At 37.8% G+C, this 25,219-nt stretch overlaps 1 protein-coding gene and 1 non-coding gene across 9 annotated transcripts in view; one reads left to right on the top strand and one right to left on the bottom strand.

Annotated features, from left to right (window-relative positions):
• The window catches only part of Rad51b (RAD51 paralog B), a 569,590-nt gene that overhangs the window by 343,129 nt on the left and 201,242 nt on the right, over positions 1 to 25,219 (top strand). The gene's annotated exons all lie outside the window — the stretch shown is intronic.
• LOC111757619 (small nucleolar RNA SNORA2/SNORA34 family) lies at positions 20,899 to 21,035 on the bottom strand. Its single transcript, XR_002791921.1, has one exon. It is a non-coding gene; the product is annotated as a small nucleolar RNA SNORA2/SNORA34 family (small nucleolar RNA).

Here is a 25,219-nt window from a genome sequence, read left to right as displayed (position 1 = left end):
CCTATTAAACATGCTTTATAAGTTTGTGTTAAATGGTATAATGAATGAAAATTTAATACTAGTTAAAAATAGCTTAGTCATATAATTTGTACTCCAAATTTAGCTTGACCCCTCACCAGATGTGTGACTTAGTTTATCACTACTCTCCACTGACCCTCACTTTGCAAGGTGATAACATTGAATCTAACGGTTACTAAGGTCCCATTTAGGTCTAGCTTTTATGGCCTGCTATAGACCATGGACATAGGAATAAAGCATGATCTTGTTAGTCACTTAATCTGGAATCCTAGAAATGAGTAGAATGAGGAAGAAAACCTAGTATGTACTTAAAATGCTATATGGGTTTTGAATTTAACAGATAGATTCTGTCTACTCTTTCCAAAACACACAAAGTCACTTTGTAGAAAAGGTAATGTTTTTGGTTGATGGGTAAAGTTGACAACCACATTTGAAACATAGCTTTATATTTATAATAGTCCATAAATTGAAAATTCATTTGTAAATATGCTTGTGCAGAGTTAAGTAATTGTCTTCTCATGATATATGTAGATATATAGAGAGAGTTCCCCCAAAATGTATCAGGAAAAGAAAATTTCATATAAATATTTTGATACTAAATTTATTGAGACATCATGAGATCAGTATAGTTTGGCTTCCACAATTACAAAAGGTGCTCAAAGTGGTGGCTATTCACTTTACTTCCAGACATTTATTAGGACAGTGAACTGCTTAGGTGAGTACACATTTCTCTCTCTCTCTCTCTCTCTCTCTCTCTCTCTCTCTCTCTCTTTTCCTCCCTCCTTCATGTATAAAGTCAGGTTTGGTTTTGTTTTTTTGTATTGACATGTACTTGTCTTGCTGGTTAAGCTAACATGTTTTAATAGCTAAGAAATGAAGAATCTAGTCTGTATTGGTCTAATTGTGCTTGGCCTGCCTATAAAATTATTGGTGTTTCTTTCTAGAGTGGCCTTTGTGGATAAATGAACAGTATGTTGCATTTTAGAATAGTATTTAATAGGGACCAAAAAGATGAAATAATTTTTGAGACAGACTATCTGAGTATTTCTCATAGCAAATAATAATAAAACATTATAAAACATGCTTCTGGGTTACTCATCTCCATTGTACCAAAATTTGCCACTTTTAAGGTCTCATATGTTGGAGAATGAGAAATAACTATACAGTAGATATCTTCTTCTCAGAGCCAGTTTCATAGTAGGTCTGTCTCCAGGGTATTTGGAGTAATAAGGCCCTAGTTGCTAGTTCTAGGCTCAGCTACATTCCTGCAAAGCTTTTGGTGTATCTTGAACAGTGCTCCCATTTCAGTTGACTAGTCACCTGTGTCCAGGCAAAGAGGATGGCTATAACCAACAGAACAAGATCCTAGTTCCATTTTCAGGCTTACCCATGACCTTTAGGTTAGGACATCTTCAATTTAGACACAGGATCAGAGCTGTGTCATAAATCTGTACATTTTTGTACCCCTCCTGACTCTTAAGGCTGCTTCATCTCTAAACTAATGATTTAGGATTAACAAATGATCATGATAGGCCCTTGATAGGCCAGGGCTCCTCCTCATCTCATACTAAATTTCAATTTTGACAGTGTTGAAGTAACTCATATTATTTCCAGCATATCATGGGATTCTACCTCTGCTCTTCAGAATCAGTTAAATATTTCTACTGGGTATCCAGGGCTGAGAAGACCTGACCTATAACTATTTAAAGGCATTAAGTTATAAGCCAGCATAATACAGATATTTTCTCATTCAACATAATTTAGACTGTGAATAACAGAAACTAATCTTTTTTTTTTTTTTTTTAGTACTGGAGATCAAGCTCACAACCTTGCCCTTGCCAGGCAGGTGCTTGTACCGCTCGCTGAGCTATGTCCCCAGCCCCACTAATCTTAAGTTAAAGAAATAAAGAACAATTTTTTGATGAATATGGAGTAGGTCATAGAGTTGAAGGAAAAGTAGAACAGATTTCCAGAGCAGAACAGTTCTAGAAACACAGGAAGCAGAAACTAATAAGCAATCCCATTACGTTACCACTACTTAGATGAGTCCACTTCAACTATTTTCTGATCTTAATTGTTCAGCTAATTCAGACTCCATAGAACCTGACTGGCTTGCATTATAAGCCCATCTACTGGCTAGGAGAAGGCCTTGTACCTTGGAAGACAATTTTACCAGCACTAGTTGTAATGTAGTTAACCAAATCCAAAGCAGGGTATTCCTACCAAAAGAGAAGGAGGCTCAAAGATAACAGGTGTCCACTGAAAAACTGTTTGACAGTGAGGGAATAAAAGAAATGAGCTAGGTGAAGGACAGCAGTCGAGAACACCAGCTTAGGTGTTACTAGCTATGATTTTAGTGTTCTTTTGTCTCTGGAATACTTTCAGAATTTATACCCTTTCTAAATTAGTGAGAGGTATATTGGTTTGTAGGTGCCTAGTACAAAATGAATTTTTAAAATACTTTGAATATGATAAAAAATTATCATCATCATCATTATCATAATCACATTTGGAATGCCAAGGTTGGGCCAGTCATTAGAGGGTAACTATCAGAACAACATCCCAGCTACTTTCTTATTTTTAAATTGAGTAGAATGACAGGATTTGAGTCTTGGAGAGCTTTAACTAATTTGATTGACTTCAAATGAAATGCAAGAGGGCTATTTCTGCTTCTATAAACTGAGAGATTTGTAACCAGACATATTGTGAAGAGTGGATTATAATAACAGAGGATTTTAAAATGAGGATGACACATTGATTTGGAATGTTTTCTCATCTGTATTTACTTATTCCTGAATATTTTCCTTTATGCTTTTTCAAGTGAATGACCAGCTGTGTGCCACCTTTCTCTTCTCTCTTGCCTCTCTTCTTGATTTTTCTTTTCCTTAACCACTTTACTTTCTTTCCTCCAATCCTACATTTCCTCTTTACATCTTTGCTCTAACTTTATTTCATCTGTTTTTCTTTTCACTTAGCCTATAATTTCTGTTCATTATCTTTATAGTTTCTTCATTTTTTCCTTTTCCTCCAAACCACCATTCTAGTTCCCTCACCCTCAGGCTTCTTATCTCATTGCTGTTAATCCCCAAAGTGTTTACTGATCTGTATGCCAAAAGGCAAATTCCCCAGGGGCCCTATCCCTGCCAAGGCAGTGACAAGCAGCAGCTGTCATTACTCAACAGCTTCCCAGACCGTCAATCAATGGACAAGAGCACTTGCAGTAAACAATTGCATGTGTATCTCTGTGTATATATATATACATGTATGAAAATATTTATGAATAAAGAACTTAGATCTTTGCTAGTAAGGAAGAGAAATGCATAGAAAACTTTCCCTACACCTATTTCTTCATTAAGTTAGTGAATAAAACTCTAAGACGTTATGTAAGAACAATAAACAGTATTAAACAGAGAAACAGGGATAGGAGACCAATCAACAACTAATCACTATAATATCTTGTTGGCACGTTATTGATAGCAGACACAGGGAATATATTATAGATGTAGTAATAGAGCAGAATAGAGAACCAGGAGAAAAAGAAATGGCAATAAATGGTAATAAAAACCAAATGATTGATATGTTTAAATAAAAGAAAGACGACAGTATATATAATATGAAAGAGCAAGAAAGTTGAAGTAGAGGCATAACCAGTGGAGGCACATAAATCAGAAAAGTAAGAAGCTCTCCTCACATCAATAAATGATTATATGTTAAACAACAAGCAAGGGAAAAGGCAGTTAGGCTCCACAGATGCAGTGTCTTTTGGGATTAAAAGCTAAATAAGACTAGAGTTGTATTTTTCTAAATAGTAACATTAGAAGTCAAATCCCCAATAAAGAGAATTGAAAAACTTTTACATAGATGAAATAAGGAACCCTGACAAGTGATATGAACCTAAGGTGGGAAAAATGATTTTACATTTCCCTTGCTGGGTAACAACAGGTAAAAGGAAAAACAAGATGGCTTCATATGTCCTAAATCTTGGGAAACCAACTTTGTCTAACTAGCAATAAAGATCTGCCTGACTCTTTGCCAAGTACTGTACTTGGTATTTTGCATACACTTCTAATTTAAATTTCAGTATAGGAAAAAAGTAAAGCCAAGGACTGGGAATGTTATCCATTGGGAGAAGAAAAGCAGAGGGAATTTTCTGAGCTGGTTCCAAAGTCATAAGGCTCAAGGGGAATTACTTTGATTTTGTCAAGTCAGAGTGAACAGCCAAAGGCAGCTCACATAGCATATTGTCAGAGGTAAATCACCGAGCTTGGTCTGTTCTGTCTTATTGCAAGGTCAGAGAACTATAGTAAGCTGGCCAAATGTTTTCAACCATGGAAATCCCCTAACTTTCCAACTGCTGCGGTCCCACAGCTCTGAGGCTTTACTCACAGGATGGCTCTTTTCCAGCTTTCAAATCTCTCCAAGTTGATTAATCATTTTCTTGTTCTGACTCATTCAGGCCTCTAGAAAATAGCTGTAGGTACTGGATGGGGCACATAGATCAAGGAGGTCAGATAAATTGGTTTGATGTTAGTCTATAGAAAAATCCTACAATACATTGCCAAAAGCCTTTAAGCATACTGTCTTCAAATGTTGTTAGTGGGCTATGGCCAAAGCCCATTGACTCATTCATGTGATTGAGCAGAATATTTTCATGTGTATTAAGAAACTTGGGTATGTGTATTTTAGTTTCTTGGTGTAAGATTAAGTGTTAGAGGCTGGTTTATATAGAGAGTAGTAGATTTCCATTGTGACAGGTTGTATCTATTTAGATGAACAGTGGACCAGCTTATCATTTTTAAGTAATAACAACAGCAGCAAACACACATACATTGCTTATTACTTTTCAAGCACTTGTACAAACTATTTTCTTTAAACTACATTCACAGGACCAGAAGGTTAATTCTGGTTGTCTTAGCCAATGTCATATACACTGATTACATTATTTTGGCTGGCTAATATTCCCCATCCTGAAGTTTATTTTAGAATTATTCATTTTTAGATTTGTGATATATACTTTATGTCATATTGGAAAATACACTTCTCTTGCTTTTACAATGCATTAAACTCCTAGTTTATTCATTGAACTCATGAACATTTATTAGGCTATGGATATACTAGGCACAGGAGATATAGTTGCAAGTAGGACACCACCCCAGATTTGAAGTTATATTGTGTTAGTGCTTTGTGAGCAGTATGAACTGATTACTTGGAAAAGCATGGCAAGAACAGCAGATCTTTCTGCAAAGGCAAGATAGAAACATTTGAGTCAAAACTTCAAGAATAAATAGAAATTTTCCAGGGTGATAAAGCTGGAAAACAGGAAGTTTGAAAGTACATGGTATATTCAGAGTAAAACAAGGCATTTTTATGGAATTATGGCAAAAAATGAGCCTAAATAGGTTCAGCTGTGTGAGGTTAGATTGTGATGGACCTTGTATATAGCATATTGTCAATACTTGAAGGATTTATGGGAGTTTTAAGGAAAGAAGTAACTGCATTTGATTAGATTTTCTGCAGGAGGATTCCTCATGGTAGTGTGGAGTGGGAGAAAAGGGGGATGAAGGGGTCAGTTGGGAAGGTGCTGAGCAATGTGAAAGTGGTCACAGTAGGGAAAGGAGAAGAAATTTGCATTGCATATCAGAAGTCAAATGGGTAGTTTTGCAATGACTGGCTGGGTATAGGGGTTCATGTTTGGGTAATGCCCCTCATTAGGGACTTGGAAGTCCAGGTAGATCATGCCACCTTCAATAAGGAATTCTAAGGAAAAGCAGCCTTAGGGAGTATGGTGATCACTTTCTAACATGTTGAGTTTAGGTGCTGATAAGAGAAAACATAGGTGCAGAAATCCAGTAAATGACCATATTGTGGTCAAGAAAGAAGTCTCTGAAATACTTGAAATTGGGACAGCCGATTAGATCAGTGAAGCAGAAGAAAGCGTCTGAGAACAGTAAAGCATATTCTGTTCAGATTATCTATCACACAGTCTATTCATGCTGTGTAGAAGGAATTTCAGGACTTACTAATGGGATGTTTGGAAACTGTGTTTATTGTTTCTGTGGCAGAACACACTTTGGATTCTGTTCCTATACATGTCTCATAAACTTTTTAATGAGGTTTGAAGTCTCAGGCAAAGGCTAGTAGGACACTGACCCTTTCTAGGCTGTTATGTTTTTGTCTGCTTTGTGGAAGAGTTGGGAGTTGTTCCTAAGAACACTAAAAACAGACTCCTGCTCAGCTTTTCTTGGATGACCTGGATTCCCAGTGATTACTGCCTCTTTATGGATTTGCAGACATCTACACAGAAGAATGTCCTTTGTATGCAGCCCCTTAACTCATTGTAACAGTCTATTCTGAAGTCTGAGAAAACACTCAAATTGATTCCCCAGCACTTGTCCATTTTTAAGGACACCTGTGTAAACCTTCTATCAAATCAGCTGTCCCTTCACCTTTTGTTCACTTGCTGTTGCAATCATGTAAGCTTTAATGTATCTGTCTCAAAATTCCCTGTCCTGAGAAATTTCTTTGTGAGAAAATTATTGGAAAAAATATTTTTGCTATGGAGCCAACTCAGAGATTTAAATCTCTTCCCAGCCTTCAGAGCACCTGGCTTCAAATGTCTGTTCCCTCCTGACTCTGAAGAGCTGCATCTTAAACCAAAGCTCATAAGCACGTGGAGAAACTCTTGAGTCTGTATCCTCCTGCTGTTAATTGAAGCAATGGGAAAAATAATGAATTCAGATACTCCAGAGCCAATTTGAAGTATCACAGGATGGGGCCTTACTAGGTTGTGGAACTCAAGAGTCCTTGGTTTTGGTATGATATACATAACTGCCTTCTCCAGGCTGCTGGAGACACCTCCTTCATGCATGGAGCATTTCCCTTTTGCAATGAAAACTGACTGCCCATGACTTCAAACTGTAAGATCTGGCAATCACCGTGGTTTCATGCAGCCCTTACCTTCTAGTACCTTACACCTAAGTGGTCTATGATAAATATTTGTTAACAAGTTGTGGCAGTTACTTAACATTTAAAGGCTTCTAATCTCCTTTGAATGTAATTGATCCAGGCTCAAAAGTTGGCAGTTGTAAGATAGTCTAATCTGCACACATACTTTACTTGGTTCTCTCAGTGATGTTTTCTGGTATCAGCATTTAAAAATTGAGAGAGATCATTTAAAAACCTAGGTTTCTGATTTCTTCTCAAAATTGGAAGATCTGACATCATTGCATCATATTTGAGCAGAGTGTCACTCCATTAGACCTGAACAGCGGCTGCTCTTTTAGCATAGCATGCCACTCCCAGACTGCCAGAGTCCTCACTGCTTCTTGTTTTTCTTACACCTGACCCAACTAATTCATATACTACGTGCCTTGCCTCTTATAATCTTTGTAAACTCTGATAGCAAAATTTAGACACAAATCACATGATATTTCAAAATCTTAATAGCTTTATTGAGGTATAGTTCACATACCATAAAATTCACCTGAAGTGCAAAATTCAATATTTTTGTCTAGTCACAGACTTGAACAAATACTATCACTACCCAATTTTGGAACATTTATACCCCAGAAAAACTCTTCTGTCCATTATCAGTCACTCCCCATTTTTCTCCCCTATTCCAGATCCTATTTCTTAGCCTTAGGCAACCTCCAATCACTTTCTGGGCCTAGGATTTGGATTACTTATTTCTACTTTTATTATTATAAATATTGCTACTACGAACATTTGTATACAGGTTTTTGCATGTATATGTTTTCATTCTCCTCGGAACATAACTAAAAGTGGAATTTCGGGGTCATGTGTTAACATGGGTCATATGCTGAAGAGTTGCCAAATGGTTTTTGAAGTGCCTACACCATTTTGGATTCCCAGTAGCAAGATTTAAGGGTTCCAGTTTCTCCATATTCTTGCCAACACTTTTAATTGTCAATATTGCAACCATCCTACTCATTGTAAAGTGATATTTCGTTGTGGTTTCAATCAAAAAACAATTTTTACAAAATAGAATTCCTTAATCGTTATGAGAAAATGTTGCTGATAGATTATACTGACTATTATTCATCCTTGGGACTCTCTGTTTAATCTTAGCTCTTAAAGCCAGACCACACAGTGTAATGTAATATGTCCCTGGATTGTGGTCTTAGAGCACCTGCAATGAATTCCATCAGATTGTTAAAAAAGAAAATCCAGATTCCTGGGTCCTAGTAGGGATCAGAGTACCTGGGGATGAACTATGATCTTGAGCAAGTGGTGTTATTCCATTTAGCCTCAGTTTCTTAATTCATTGGTTTATGGGTCAGTTTCATTAGGGAATTGGACATGATAATATTTGTAATCATTTTCAGCTGCAGTAATGTTCTGTAACATTCTGTGAACTGTGATCAGAAGACACTAGTTCTAGAGGAATCTTGGCACTTTAACAATAATGAAATGACAAACATTTACTGAACAGTCACATGTAAAGTGCCCTGCTGACTGCTCAGGCCACACAGATGACTAAACTGTGTCCCCTCTCCTTGTAGGAACACAGTGTCTTGAGGATGACTCATTCCAGATGTGACGCAACCCTTATCTGAGGAAGATGCCTCTATTCTTCCCTCACTGCCTGTGGGACCCAGGGGGACCAGGGTAGGCTAGAGGGTGGATTTCTTACTTTCCTAATACCTTACCATTCCATTCTCCTCTCTCTCTGGTTCTTTTTCTGATTTGCTTTCTCAAGGTGTCATGAACAGCACCCTGGCTGCTCTTGGTGGCACCAAGTTTAGCTAACACTGAGGAATACTTGGTGTGGGAAGCTGCTGATGAGAATTTATAGCTTTCCTCTCTGTGGACTTTGAAACCCCACAACTGCCTTCTCCTTCTAGCCTGCTTCCACAAAAGGAAGGTGTTGCCTGCTCCAGCCTCAGGCCTTAATGTTCCTCAGAAAGCTATGCTTTTCCTCAGCCTTTTCTTTTTTAACTGAGTCCCAGGGCTCCACTTTAATGCCCAGTATGCTTTCTCCCACTGTGTGCTCTTTTGTTCACTGCTCTCTCTTCGGTTTCTGACTTCCACCCACCCATCCTTTCATCCAAGCCCAGTAGTACTGACCCAGTTGGGAGCCATTAAAGCCCTATTTATAATCATCAGCCAAAAAGAAGCACATGGGACCTTTCCTCTTTGACCAGGAGAATCTAATGTGACAGATGTTTCAGCAGTCACATTTCAAGTATTCCACTTAGTTCTTCCCTTAAATATTTTTTTATTGACAAGGGTCCTCATTTTTAGCTGAAAAAAATTTAGCCATTACAAGTTTTATTAAATATCCAAATATAAACATGAAGGTCTTAGGTTTATGTAATAAACCTAAATTAGTCAATTGTTCAGGCCTACAAATCTTTGTTTTTAACCTATTCCTTTAACCCAAGGCTGCAATCCAGCCTTCCACAAAGCCACTGGAAACTGACAGACCTTTTCACTGAGTGTGACGCTGACATTATTCAGGAGCTTCATCCCGTCTTTATCAACAGCAGTGGTTTTCTAGGCCCCTTTCTCACCTTGGGTGTTACATCGACAATAAGGAAGATGACCTTGGAGCTCTAGTTTTCTTCATTGTGCAACAGAATCTGTTGGGTAAATTTGCAGCGCAATCCATGCTCCTTACATCTCTAATGAATGGAGTGACTTAAAACAATGCCTTTCACCCTAGGATCTGAAAGCCTTTAACAGCCCCAATTTCACTTCCACATACAACCACTTAGTAAGTGCAGATAATAAACAGGAACTTCTGATAACTGATCAGGGAGAGTGGGGTAGAGAGATAGTATCCACTTGAGTCTCTTTTCTTCAGGCAATATGACTTAAAACTCATGTGAGTATCAGTCATTTTTCTATAGCATATATATCAATTAATGCTTTTTACTTAACATGCTAGAGGTAAAGTAGTGATAAAGGATGATTATTATTAGCACTCAAGGACAAACTGAGATTTCGGCTGGCACAGGAACTTGCTTTTTATGATGAGTCACAGGTAGAATAAGATAAAGTGTTCAAAATACACAAAGCCTCTTGTTTCAGTGGCCTGATGTTACTTCTCAAGGAAACAAGTATTGTTCTCACACCCCTCCCAGCTCATTCACAGGGATGCTAGAAGTCCAGGACTTTAACCCTTGAAAATTTGTCAGGATGTTTTTCTTTCTGATGAATTATAGTACTACTTTTTTTTTTCCAAGTTAAGCGATCAGAGAAAGGAAGTCTGTCTTACCCTTTGTTAGGTGCTAAAGAAGTTGAAAAGGAAAAGCAGAACTTATGTTTTTCTTTGCCTTAAGCACTATATTGGGTACTTTACATGTTATTTATTAAACCAGAATAAAACTAAATTCACATGTGATGTTCCTGCAGAAAAAGCAATTTCAGTGGCTTGTTATTTTGGCATATTTAATGTTTGTTCTGTTAGCGAACAGCTGTTTGTATGGTATCATGGCTTTAACTCCAGAGAGCTACTTAGGACCTCATTTTGTTTTTCTCTTTTAAATGTGGCTCTTATACACCGAGAAACTCAAATTTCATGTTCTTCTCACGTGGAAGCTGCTATGCAATCTTCAAGGAATCTTCTTTTCTCTTTCCTTTTTGTTTCTTTCCTTTCTTCATTTGTTGTGAGAAGAACATACTCTTTTTAAATTGTCAATCATATTATAATGATAAACTATCTGGTTCATCATTTTGGCTGAATCTAGTATACTAGATACTATTTAAATTTTTTGGTTCTTAGATTTTATTTTACTTTTTAAAGTATTGTTTCTTCCTGCCACACCCTAATCCCACCTACTCTAGGACAGTCAAGCCCAAGTATTTGTTTCTGCTGTTCCTAAGACCTTCATGTGATTCTCCTGTTCAGTCATTCCTCATGAACTCTAGAATTTGCACCCTACTCCCAACACTTCTGAGCTGTGTGACCTTGGATATACTGCCTCAGTTTCCCCATGTGACAACACTTATTGGGTCCTTATGAGGATTAAATGACTGGCACTGTCTGCTGTGTCTTCAGACACCCCCCCGCCCACTCCTGTCTCCCCTGTACACAGCTGTTAGATCAGTTGGTCTCAGCCTGGCCATGCTTTGGGTCTGAAGCTTCTCTAGTTTCTGCCACCTGTGCCTTGGCATCTGAGGCCCTTCTGGGCCAGTCCACACTGCCCTTTTTAGACTCATCTCTCCCTGTTCCACAGCGTAAACCCTGTCCTCCAGCCTGGACTGTCAACCTTCCCTAAAATATGTAATTTCTTTACTTCACACCTGTCTTAGAACTTCTATTTGCCCAGAATGAACTCTTTTCTCATCTTTGCTTATCAGACCTCCCATCATCTTTCAAGATGCCCTCCGTAGCCATTCTAACTAGTAGCTGTTAGAGGAGATCAGCAACCTCTCAGCTCCTGGATCTACTCAGATGGCACTGGTCACAATTGCCTGGAAGTAGAAGATATTAGCCTACTTTGTTTCGTATTACAAACTCAATTAGAATTACTGTGTCAGTTTTCTAGTTAGGACAATTCTTAAAGATGTTAGAATTCTTTAACCTTTGCAAGTTTTGGTAAACTGAAGAAGGCCTTCCTTCCATCTTTCCATCCCCCCACTCCCCCGCCTGCTTTCCTGGTTTTTCCTTTCAGTACTGGTGATTGAATACAGGTCTTTGCATTGAGCTACATCCCAGATCTTTTTTCATTTTCTTTTGAGAAAGGATATCACCAAGTTGCCCAGGCAAAGACTTGAGCTTGCCATTCTCCTGCCTCAGCTCCCAGAATGCTGGAGCTACAGGTATGTACCACCAAACCCCCAGCCTTCCCTTTCTATAAAGCATTACTCATTTTTTTCCTTACTGTAAACTTCCTTTATAACTGTTCAGGCAAAAAAGTAACTTTCTGCTTTTTATTTTATTTTTCTAATAGTTTGTCTTTTTGGTTAAGTCATCTAACTTGTAAAAATTATTGCATAACTTCATTATTAAATTGTCATGGCTGGTGTTGTTTTGTATTTTCTAGGGTTTAGAGCTCACTGATTTTTTTTTGATCCAGCCTTTCCTTCCTTGAGGAATTCAATTCTTCTTTGTTCACTTATTTATAGCTTTGCTGTGTTTATGGTTTAGAGTCTTGGTTTTTATTGCTTCAATTGCTCTATAGTAATTGACACTCAATACACATTCTCCAGGTCCCATGTTCCTTTTGCATATGAACACACATTATTTGATGACTCAAATAGACTATAATGATCCCCCTTTATTCTGGCATATCTTTGAGATTCTAGGTTATTGTGTTGGTCTATTCTTATACACGAGACTGACAACATTGCCTATTGGAAACAAGTGACCTTTTATTTCTGCTGGTATTTCATCACTATGGGTGCACCTCAATCTAATTATAATTGATTCGTAACTAACAGAGGCTGTCTCTCATTTAATTTTGTTATCTTTTTATCTCTTCTGTTTGAAAGCTTTCAGGATTATTATATCAATTTTAGTTTCATTAAACAGGTCTCCTTTCATAACAGTCTGCTTCCAACCTATTACTTTTCAATTACTCTGTCAACCCATGTTACCTGTTTAAAAAATAACAACAACAACACTGATATGTTGCTGGGCTCTGTGCTGCCATCTTAAATGTATAGAAAGCACTATTTATGTTATAGTTGCTACTCTGAATTTGTACAGTGGCTCATATTTCTCTCCTGTATACTCAGATACTTAAACTTAGAAGGAAAAAAAAAAGCTTAACTAGAATCTTCACTGAAGTCTCATTTGGTTACAATAAGAATTCATCAAAAACATAGAAACTGCATTTCCTAGGAAATTGAGGCTTTTTCCTGTATTTGGGAGTGGTGAAGGATACGCCCAAGAACTTGGAACAGATACAGCACTGGCAGACAAACAAAAGATCTGTAGGGCAGGACTTCCTTTTTATTCCCTTGAGCTGTCCCTCCCATTGTCTCAGAGAAGATGGAGCAAATACACAGACAGAAGCTGCTTCAGTATTGTCTTGTATTGATAGGCTGCTGTGTTCAGTGATTCCTCTGGCCCGTGGTGTCTGCTGGACAGTTGGAGGTTTTTTGAAGCCATTGTATTGTTGGAGAATAATTAGGGTGAATGAAACAGGGGGTAGGGGTTAACAACAATTCTTTGTCACAAGCAATTGCTAGTCTTGGCATCAGTATTGGTAACAAGGCCAATCTACTGGAAGGAATCGAAACAAAAGATGGAAAGGTTGCGGTTGGTTTGTCTAATCCATCCAGTAAATCCACCCATGCATGGCCATTGTGCCCTGTGAGCTCTCTGGAAATGCCTTTGGTCACACTGCATTCCAAGCCACTGGGTGGGTGATTTCTGTGAAGTCTCATACATGGATTTCCTAGAATGTTTCCCATAGCAAAAAAAGAGATGCACAGGTGTTGCCTTGGCAATTAATCGGTATACTCCACAAAGAAAATAATCTCCTAACATTTCAGTAGATGAATGAGAATGAATGAAAGACTCATGATCTTTTCCTTGGATGGAGGAGTTAAAAAATGTCCTAACATAAAATAGCTAGATGTGTTGATTGACACCAAGGCAAAACAACATAAGCAAAACCATGACCTATGTGTCCTCACTGTTGCCTCCATCCCCTCCAGGCCAATCAGGCCCAGCCTGGGTCTGATAGTCATGATATCACTTGTATTGTGATCTAGAGACCAGGCTAGACTGGTGTCCGGCAAGCTGGGGTAGCTATAAATCTAGTGCTGTAGATTAGGGACTGGGAATATAGCTTAGTAATGGAGCTCTTGACTGTAGAATTTGTGGAAAAAAAGAAAAAGACAGTAGTTCACATTGTTAAATGTCTGTCTTCCCTTATCAGTGTATGAAACTGGAGCTGCTGTTAATTCAGAGTCAAGTAGACTTGCAGCTGTAGTTCAAATTATGGTGGTACCTTCCATAGAATCCATTATTTAAATTGCCTTCTATTAGTGTGATCTATAAATGTGTGATGCCTCACACGTCCTCCTTCCAAATCAGCTCTCCACCAAAGGATTTCAAGTAGGGAGAGGCCTGCCTACCTCAAATATTTCATTCAGTTGTACAACAATACTTACCCTATATCTCATTTTCTATTGCATATCACAAAAGAGATAGACACTAAGGTGGAAAAGAGATAGAGGTAGATATCTCTCCAGGGAGACGTATGACCTCAGTCACAAATGCCTATAAGATAAATTCATGCTGGACCAGAGAGTTAGGTCAGCAACGTAAGTGCTTGACTGGCAAGCACATAGTCATGAATTTGATACCTGGTTAAAAAAAAAAAAGAAGAAGAAGAAGAAAGAAAAATTCATGCTCTCTCAATGAATAGGGCTCTAATCCCATAATCTTTTAGGCCAAGGATGACTTGCACTTGATATCTCAAACTAGGACTATTTTCAGATTAGTGTTGCACTCTGAGCAGTGAGGCTGAGGTGGTGTTCTGGGAGCATTTCTGTCAAGAGTCTGTTTGTGTGAGAAGTCTTTGCTGTTAGGAAGTTAGGAAGGTAGAACGAGTATCAAAGGAGGGGGAACAGCAGTGTGCTTATTTTCAGTCTTGTCAGCTGCTCTGGAAATCAGCCAAAATGAATGAGATACAACAAGCCTTCAGGGTTATTATAAACTAAGAAGAAGTAGGGCTCCTCCTTTTAAAAAGCTCTATGGAATTTAAAGTTTCATGTGTGTTTGGTTTGGGGCAAATGTAAAACCCCTGAACTTTCCACAAGAAAATGTTAGCTCCCCAGAGCATATCACGGGCCCTCCCAGCACTGAAGTGCATCTCAAGGGAGACAAAAGAATCCAGCACCATTCCATGTAGCCTCCTGGCTCTATTTGGCCAGGGGAGAAAGATTGATGAGAACCCTAATTAGATCTGTCTCCATAGCTTCCAGCAGATTATTGGAAAGACTTGAAAAAAAATCTATGACTTTGAGAGTAGAAGTTCCAGTAGATGAGGGAAAAGGAAGGGCTAAGTCTTCTGGCCCCAAATATGCTGGGCTGTGTACAAACATAAACTGAGCACTATTAAAATACAGAACACTGGGGTCACCCTAAAGGAAAGAGAACCTCGGAAATTTAAAATTAGGGAAGGTGTACTAGTGAACCTGAAGTGGTTATGATTTCTATAACAGAAGTCAACTTCTGTTTTGTTTGTTTGTTTCTTCTAGGCATAAGTTGTATCCTTTACTGGCAATCACTTTCCAAGTTTAATCCCATAGTGTGACTTTGGTCTGACCATCACAGCATGAAAATGTCAGGCTGTTTTTACTGTACTCCCAAGTAGTATTCACACTTGTTGGGAGGAAGGAAATCTGGATAAATACCATTCTTTTCTTGGCATTATTAAAAACATTACTAAAAAGAGCAAAAGGGGTTTTCAGAGCTAAATAGAAATCATTCTGTACAATTTTGAAAGCCCAGGCTGGGTAAGCATTTTCTTGAAGGCTGTTTGTTTTAGTCCACAGTGGTTTCTAAGCAGCTCTGCAGGACACGCACACGCCCATCCTACTGCGGGCTGTCTTTCCTAAGGCTGTTTTTCTATTCTACAACTTTTAGGACTTTTCTGAAGAATTACATTAGAGCTAATCTGCAATGAGCTTTGAATTTCACTATTAAAAGCAGTACAACTTTTCATCGTAGAACTGGAGGAAATGGGATGTTTAGTTTACCTCTTACTTTTTTACACATTGAGAAACTGAAATTGAGAGAGGTTAAGCAACTTGCCTGAAGTTAAAATGCTAGTTATTGTGAGAACAGAAATGACAAATTCTAAGTTGTCTAATTCTTGGTTTGTTATCATAATGTAAGCTCTGTTCATAAAACAGAAATTTAGTTCAGAATCTGTAATTTTTTTTCTTTTTTTTTTTTTTTGTCGGTACCTGGGCTCGAACTCAGGACTGCACCCTTGCAAGGCAGGTGCTTATGCCGCTGAGCTAAATCCCCAGCCCCCAGAATCTGTAATTTTTAAAAAATTGCACGAATATAACAATTTTAGTAGAAACTGCTAATCCGATTAACCTTATCATTCCCAATGAAGCATAATTTTAAGGAGAGCCCTTTGGAATAACCTAATTTAAACACTAATGCTAATTCTTTATTAGTCTAGTGTAGTTTTTTCATATACGGTGTGACATTCTTGAAGATTTTCTTACTCAACACTGGCACTCTAGGGCAGTTGAGTAAGACCTTTCACAGAGGGTGACATGCAAGTAAGTGACGGCATAAGCCAGAGAAGGGAACACTGTAGAAGGGAAGTGGTCTTCATGATGTTACTCGGCGCTTTGTAGTTTACAGAATGCCTTTACATGCATTTCTAGTTAATCCTTGAAATAGCTTTATGAAAGTATAAAAAATGGATATACATGTAGCTTTTTCCAAAAGGCAAAGCCAGAGCTCAAAGATACTGTGTGCCTTACCTGCAAAACTGGAAAGTTACCAGGACTGAAACCCAGACTGGTACCCAATCCCTCAGTTCATTTCATTACTTCATGATGCATTAGTTGCTAAAGTGATAGTACATTAAAAGGGATCCCTGTTCTCTTTTTACTTTTTTTCTTTGTTCTCCAGGGCACCGTGGCTACGCTTTGCCTGTCCAGTTCCAGCTTCTTTCACTGCCCAGTTTGTATTGTGTCTTCATGATATTTTCCTAACATGGAAGAAATAGGCCTTTTTAAAAGTCATTAAAATTGCTTTTGCAAGTTATATTCTTTTCTCCTTCACATCTTGGCTTCAGACATAATGCTCTCTAGCTTTCCACTCAAATGAGAAAGGCTGTTGTAATTGTGGCAATGCTTTGCCAGGCTGCCAGTGTAAATAAAAGTTCTTCATTTTTAGAAAAAAAGGAATTGAAGTTAGCAAAGTTCATGACTCTTTTTAGTCTTCCAACACAGCGTGTATTTTATTTGTTTGTTTTTACATATAAACACTAGGTGGCAGAATAACTATACCACAAAGAACCATTTTCTTTGTTTCTTGCTAGTTGGAGGAGCAGAGACCTAAAGAGTGAGGCATAAACCATCTGTGGCTACATGATTTTGGACCAACAACCTGGCCAATATTTTCTTGACAGGGAACTGGCTGCAATGATTCTAAAACATATGCTTCCAAGATACTGTCTTTAAGTTTCCGTCCCACCCCCTTTCCCCAGCTCCCTTGCGTTTTAATTTTTCTGCCCCATTGCATTCTGGTAGCAGAGTGCAGACATGGCCTGCAGACAGCTGCTTTGAAATGGCAGATCAGGATGGATGCACCCAATAGAGCTGGCACTTTTGCGTTTATATGCCAGTGGGTCATGAAGGACCCAGGGGTAGGGCATGAGAGTCCTTTCGTTAATGGCTCTAGCCACTGTCAGAAGGACAACAGGCTGAGCTGGATTGATTAGCTCAAAGGTTGTGCCTTGGCTAACTCAGATATGCAGAGCAGGGTTTTGCTTTAGAAGGGCAGCTTGATCTCGATTTAGCTGTGAAGGTGGCTTGGAAACACTGCTGTGTGGTCGTAGAACATGGCCTCCAGTTTTTTTGTGAGCAGTTTGCTAGTGTCAGGATGCCTCACGTGCCACAGGATGCACTAAGCTAAGTAAAGCTGCAGTGCAAGTTTTGTCCTTTCATGTTGTGAATGATACGAACTTGAGAAATACTTAGGTTTTTGTTTTTTCTGAAAAGGAAGAAATCACATTAAAATAAAATAGTATTTACCAACTGGTAATAATACTCCTAGGCTCCCCTGCAGTAAGAATTCCCAGGAAAATCAAATCTGAATATATAAAACTGATCAAACAGAAAGATTTTATTTTAATTATAAAAGCATTCTTTACAAATGGAATCACAATCAGATTTCATTAAACAGTAAGTAGTGAATTCCTGATGTGAATTGTAAATTTTTGACTTATAAGGAACCCATTTGCTTCCTAAAACAAAAAGCAAATGGTCTATAGTTTTTACATATGTAGTTACATCATGTCCTACACTACTTCCTGATCAGGAATCCCATGGTGTTTTATAGTTTTTAGCTGGTGACCCTGATAATATGCTAGTTTTACACACACACACACACACACACACACACACACACACACACAGAGCACTGGTGACATGAAGCCTCCTTGAAGTGACCAAGGCAGATCACAGTAATTTAGATAATCTTGTAGATGGAGGACAAGGGGTCTTTGTTTGCCTGCCAGAGTTGTAGTTCTTTTATAAAGAATACATGACTTTTGAGATTACTACAAATCACACATATAAATGAGACCATATATTAAGCACAAGCCACTACCATAGTGATATTTTTGAAGCTAGGAGAGGGTGATGAGACCTTCTTGGTTTTAAAGAAAGAAATATAAAAATTCCAAACCAGGGCTCAAATTTTCAAGGGGAGGAGCCTCCTTGTTGTTTCCTCTAATAGTTCCTTTGGCAGAATAGTGGATAAAAATGTTGTACAAAATATCCCTAGTTGTAGGCTCTGAACTATAGACTGACTTTGCTCCCACTTTTGTATTTAGCATCCATTCTTATTAATTATGATATTTTTGCTACTGTGTATTAATTTTTTCTCTCCTTCATTTGTCCCTTCATTTTCACACTCTTCACTCTTCCAATTAATTGATATTGTCTGCTCTTAGGGCTACAGCAAATGTATCTGTACATTTTTATGTAGCTCTTCACTATGCAGGCCGTCCTTTTAAATGTTTCTGGATAGAATTATGGTAAAAATGAGTCACAGCTTGTTTGCATATTTGTTACTGTGTTGAGAAGTTTAATTTTCTGGTTATAATGCCTGAGGTATAGAAATATATTGTTTACTTTTAAGAGAAACAACCAAAATTTAGTCAATTCATTTAATTATTTATTTTTAAATATTACAGAATTCTTTAGACTCGCATTCCAGAATGAACAGCTCAGTGCTAGAAATTTTTTTGTTTTACTTTTTTTTTTTTTTTTGGTGCCAGGGATCAAACTCACCACCTCGCGTTTGCCAAGCAGGCACTTACACCATTGAGCTAAACCCCTGGCCAGTGCTAGAAATTTTTATCACCCTTACCAATGGAAGGAAAAGCATAGTCAACATAGGCAAAACCTTCCCCCTTTTCTCTGGAGACTAGACCTTTTAGACATTGCCCAGGTTGTTCACAGCTTTAAGACAACTAGCATTAATTCATTGAGGGCTTCATGCCAAAATGACAGCTCTGAGCAGAGACCTGAGGGAAAGGGAATAGGGTCTAACAGTAAGAAAATCAGATTACAGCCGGGAGAAGGGGGTATTCACAGTGGGAAGAAAACATGGGCCAAACACAATGGCTGCCCCAGTGCAGCAGTAGGGTTACACCCAGGGGTTACCAGAAGTTCCGGCACCTCCATCCTTATGGGCCCAAGCTATGTATATCAGCTTACTCTGGTTTTTAGCATTAAAGAAGAAAAGCCAACTCCTGTTCTTGAGTGTCAGTTTATTGAGCTCTCCAGTTCAATCTTATAACTTACATTAATTGGAGGGAAAATGCTCCCAGAAAGAAAAAAGATACTGGACAAAACAACTTTGTCATTGACTAGTTATCAAGGCCCTGCTATTTAGAGTCATTGACAAGTCGCTGGTTCTTGTATGACAGATGTTGGGAGTGATTCACAATTTTCTGTTGTACCTTTCAAGAAGAAATTTTTGAAAAAGAAAAACCACCAGATTTTGTTTATGAACTTAACATCATTAGCAGTGGCCAGTAGGCTCAAACTCTTTATAAGGTATAATTTACTATTATGTTCCTCCTGCCTAAGTTTGTGCACCTCAAGGAGCCCCATCCCATTAAAATTCTTTCTTAAAAGCATAAGGTGAAAGAGCCAAACATGTGTTGTTTTTTTTAGACGAGTGTAGCTTTAGAAGGGAGAGATCCCAGTACTTTTTCTATTTTAAATGCTGATAAATAACTTAAACCTGTTAAAGCTTTTGAAGGAATGTAGAAGAGCTGTGTTTGTGACTCTAATGTTCAAGAAAACAAACAAAGGAAATAATTTAAGGGAAAAAACTTTCCCATGGTGGGCTGTGGTCTCTGAAGTATCTTGCAAACATACATTTGTCCCTCTAGGCACACTATCAAATTCACACTTCATGTCTGTTGAGTGCAACATCTTTACCCATAACCCCCAACTGAATTTTTTCAGACTTTAGTCTTTTAATTTTAAAGGGCGTAAAGTTAAACACAACAAAATAGGGCATAAGAAAGCAATGTAAGAGATACAAATTTCAAAGCTAGTGGACCTGAGATCTTCACTGTCTATCATATTGTCTCTTGTTTTCTTCCAAATAGTTGTCCATATATTGGCATACAGAGAATTCATACAACACAACATAGTATAAAACTGATCCAAACAGAATGAGGAAGGCATTTTAGGTCTTCAAAACAAGACAATAGGAAAGTCACTAATGGCTGTTATAGAGTCTCTTGTTCTCTTCAAAATAGCTGTCCATGTTTTCATGTATATTGAGGTTCAACAAAACAAAACCGGCAGCGGGGAGGGGACACTTGGTTTCCTGGTGCTCTGAGTCCCAGCATGGTGTGGGTCCCAGTAAACACCAGTGGCTCCTGTCCTGGGCTGATGCAGCCTGCTATGTTCACAGCCACTCACGGTGGGGTGGGGTGGGTGTGTTGCTTGGTTTCCTGGTGCTCCAGGTCCTGGCATGGCACGGGTCCCAGTAAACACTGGTGGCTCCCGTCCTGGACCACCAGAGCCTGCCACACTCACAGCTGCTCACGGAGGGGAGGAGGTTGCTAAGTTTCCTGGGCCTCCAGGTCCCAGCATGTCATGAGTCCCAGTAAATGTAAGTGGCTCCCATCCTGGGCTGCTGCAGCCTGCTATGTTCAGAGCCGCTCATTTGCTTCAAGCTGTTTCTTTCTAATGAATTGACCATTTTACTGCCCAAGTTCTGAAATGGCCAACAGACCATAGAAACACATCTCTTTAGGCTCCTGCTTGAAACCAGCAGCATCAGGAAGCTGCCAGTCTTGATTCAAGGTCAGTAGACTTTAGTCTTTACTCTTCCCGCTTAGCCTTCTAAAAAATGTGAAGTACTAGGTGCTGGGGATTTAGCTCAATGGCATAAGCACCTGCCTTGCAAGCAGGCGGTCGTGAGTTCGGTCCCTGGTACTGATTAAAAAAAAAGTTTAAAAAAATGTGAAATACTGTCTTTTTTTTTTTTTTGTACCAGGGGTCGAACTCATCACCTTGTGCTTACCAAGCAGGCACTGTGCCACTGAGCTATATCCCTAGCCCTGAAATGCTATTTTTGAGGGTGAATAGCATTGTTTAGGACTAGTATGCTAATATATAGTCATATAAAAATCTTCCATTTTCAATGTCGTGGAAAAACATCTATGCCTGTTATAACTAAATAAGATTCTGACTCCTCCACCTATCTTAGTCACTCACATGAAGATGGACCTGATACCATTTGAGGAAGCCTTGATAACCTGTAAGATTCAGGAAGGAACTCAGTTTATTAAGATTTGAAAGGTGTACCTGTCGTAGCCTTTCTTTCTGAATCCCTTATTTCTAAGGGTCTCCTGTAGCTTCTACAAAAGAGAATAGCTCAAATTCCTCTTCTAGATCCCCAGCCTGCAGGAACCGAATATACCTGCAGCCATGCAGCTCAGAGTCAAGACTTTCTAAAATTGCATGGTAGCTATGGAAATTTCGAACTTTGAAGAATGACTTGGTCCTGGTTGTCTCAGAAATAATCTTTATAGGCCATTAAATATAGATTTTCTCTGTTTTTTATCCCAACTGCCTGAGAATGTTATTAGATGAAAGTGGGATGAAAAGTAGCCATTAGTATAATGTAAGTCTAGCTTAGGTATGTGTTTTTGAATTTACATTTAAACATGCTCTTACCATATATTGTGAAAAGTCACTATACCTTCTCTGCCCTTATTCTGTGTTCCTACTTCTCCTTCCCCAGCACTTCCCCCATCACACACACACATGCATACATGCATGCACACACACACACCTTTTGCTAAGCAACGGAGAAATATGCACAGTATTTTTTGGTTTGTTTGTTCCCGGGATCAAACTTGTGACCTTAAGCTTGCAAGGCAAGCACTTGTGCCGCTGAGCTAAACCCCCAGCCCCATATGCACAGTATTTTTAATTGAGTCATATTTATACAAACATCATGTAATTTCATTGCAAAAATAAAGTAATTCTTTTAAAACAGCTGCTTATTAAATTATATTGAATATATATATATATGCCATGTATACCTTTAATCCATTTGTTATTGATGAACATTTAGGATGCTTCTAATTTTCTGCATTTCAAGCAGTGGTACAATGTCATGTTCACTTTCTCTGTTAAAAAATGATTCTTGGAATTTGGTCATTTTCTCCATTCAAAAAGATGGAAAAACACAAAGAAAATAAAAAATCAATTAGCTATCATCTTTTATCCATAATGTTTAACATTCAGCTATATTTTCTCCACACCTTAAAAAGTTTTATTATGTAGTAACAAAAGTAATACCATGTTAATCTGTAGCATTTTCTAAGTAACAATATACTTTCTCATATTCTTTCATTTTTCCTTTGAAATAAGAAAAATTTGGAAATTTTTTTGTTAATTGAAATGGCAATAAATATTTTATATTAATTTGTAAGGTTTTTTTTGTTTTTGTTTTTTTACTGGGGATCGAACTCACAACCACATGCTTGCAAGGCAGGTGCTTATGCTGCTGAGCTAAATCCCTGGCCCGAAGAATTCTTTTTATAATAAGCCTGTTCACCTTTTTTCTCTTACTGTATTTATTTCAATTATTTTTCTAAGTTTGTTGTTTGCCCTTTAATTTTATCAATGAAATTGTTGATATACAACCGACTTGTATGACCAGATATTTCAGTATTTTCTTTTGGTACTAGAGAAGTTGCAATAATACTTTTCTAAGAAGCTGTAATGCATACTCTTTTTAAGTAACTATTAGCTACAGTTTTAAGTGCTTTGTATATATAAATTTGTATATATATACTGTTTATGATAGCGCTGTGATCCAGATAATATTATCTCTGTTTCACTAATGAGTAAACTAAGCTATAAAGAATCCTGTAGATGGAAGCAGCATAAATGAGATTCAGACTCAGTCAGTGTAACTGTGAGTCCACAGATTGCTCCATTACGTGTATTGCAGTGTGCCTTATTGGCATGTTGGCCTCCACTATGCTAAGTCCTACTCTGTCTCTACTATCATTCAAAACAAAGGAAAAAATGCTCTGTTTTCCTTTACTTTCTTGAATAATTCTATGTTTAATTCTAGCTTTTCTGAATTTTACCTTACTGTGTGGTATGAGGTGAAATTCATACTTTCAGTATCAATTGGCAGTGTCCCTAGTATATTAGCACTTCTTTAGAAATTTTGGAAGGACTCATCTTCTTCATAAACCCTTTAAATTAATGACAATTCATACTAATTGTTGCTTCAATTATTTATTTGTTTAGAGGTCTTAGTTTCCTCAGCAACTTTGGTCTGTATGGTTTTGTGGAATCTCTTATTGCTCTTACATTAAAATGTTTATAAAATAAAGGGAAAATCTATTCAACTTTTTTACATATGAATAGGATAAGTTCTTAAATTCAGGAGATTCATGAGTTTGGATGAGAAATTTTCACTGACATTACCTGAAAAACAAACATTTCCTAAATTTGGAATGTAAGTAGTAAGCCACAATAGTATTAGCAGTAACTTGGGAATTTAGACTCTAGATACTTGATATTACAGATACTTAATGTTACATTTCACTTAATGTTAAATTTCTATATATATTTATATATTCTTTACCTTTGTCTCTACTTTGATATTATAATAGTTATATTAGACTACTGCTAGAGTTTGCTATTTAATGCATCATAAAGAACATTTTTTTTTTAAAATCGATACCAGGGATCGAACTCCCAACCACACGCTTGCAAGGCAGGCGCTTATACCGTTGAGCTAAATCCCCAGCCCCAAAAAGCACATTTCTTCATATTTTAGATATTCAGAATTATTTTGAAAATCGTATTTCAATAAAATTCTATTTCCTTTATAATTCTGTGTATTTAAAAACATGTTTGGTGGTTTGATTTCATCAAACTACCAAAGAGGTTACTAGCATAACATTGTGAATAGTCCCTGTCTATCTGAATGTGAGGTATGCCGGTAGGCTTTATAAATACTCATTGGGTGCTGAGTAATCCAGAGGTGATATAGGAGAAGCAGGAATGAATACACTCCAGCTGTCTCTCTCTAGTGCTTTGATTGTCTGCTTTCCTGCATAATTTCCTCAAAGAACTGTTTATACTTTTCTTGTCCCACTCTTTTTCCTGCTACTCCCTTTCCTCCCTCTTTTTCACTTAGGAACTCTCTTCCACAACTCTTCCCCCTCTTCTTCATTTCTTTCTTACTCTCTTCATCCTCTCCTTTGCTCTTGACTTTCTTTCTATTCCTTTTCCTTTCTTTCTATCCTAAATACGTTAATATTTTAAGAAGTTTGTGTTTTACCTCTCTTCGACAAAATTTTCCTTTCTGGTCTAAGAATCAATTCAAGGACGGGGATAAATAAAAATGATCGATAGAGTCAATATATAAAAGAAATTGAAAATGTGATCCAAAGATAAACATGAAGTAATTTTCTGGAGATGATTAGGAATTGACCTTAGAAGAAATCTACGTGGTTTTCCTCTCTGGTCCCAGAAAAGCTGTTTATCCTGGTTCTGGTTCTATAGCTCCAATTCCTTATAAGTTGTTTCTTCATAAAACAATCATTTACTCTAATTTTCAAAGCACCCAGGAGGAGGTACCTATTTTGAAAGAATGAGACTATTAGACTTATTGTTGAATTGTACTTATTTTGGGGGGATTAGTTCAGAAAGTATGTGTCTTTTTTTTTTTTTTTTTTCCTTTTTATCGGTACCAGGGATCGGACTCATGACTGCCTGCTTGCAAGGCAGGTGCTTATGCCACTGAGCTAAATCCCCAGCCCCAAAGTATGTGTCTTTTGTGGACAAAAGCTATCCATAATTTTCTTTCCTAAAGTGAAGCATGTGGTTTCTGTAATAAGTTAGTATTTACTTACTGAGATGTTTGCACTGTGGTCATAACAATCTACTGCGATATAATAGTTACTGGCTGCAGAAGCCTACTTATACAATCTATATGGCCATAGAATTTTTTTTT

Source organism: Cavia porcellus, unplaced genomic scaffold (assembly GCF_034190915.1).
Source record: "Cavia porcellus strain 051 isolate PalLab524CR breed Dunkin Hartley unplaced genomic scaffold, mCavPor4.1 scaffold_31, whole genome shotgun sequence".
NCBI classification, from domain to species: Eukaryota; Metazoa; Chordata; class Mammalia; order Rodentia; family Caviidae; genus Cavia; species Cavia porcellus.
This window is presented reverse-complemented; position numbering and strand designations above follow the sequence as displayed.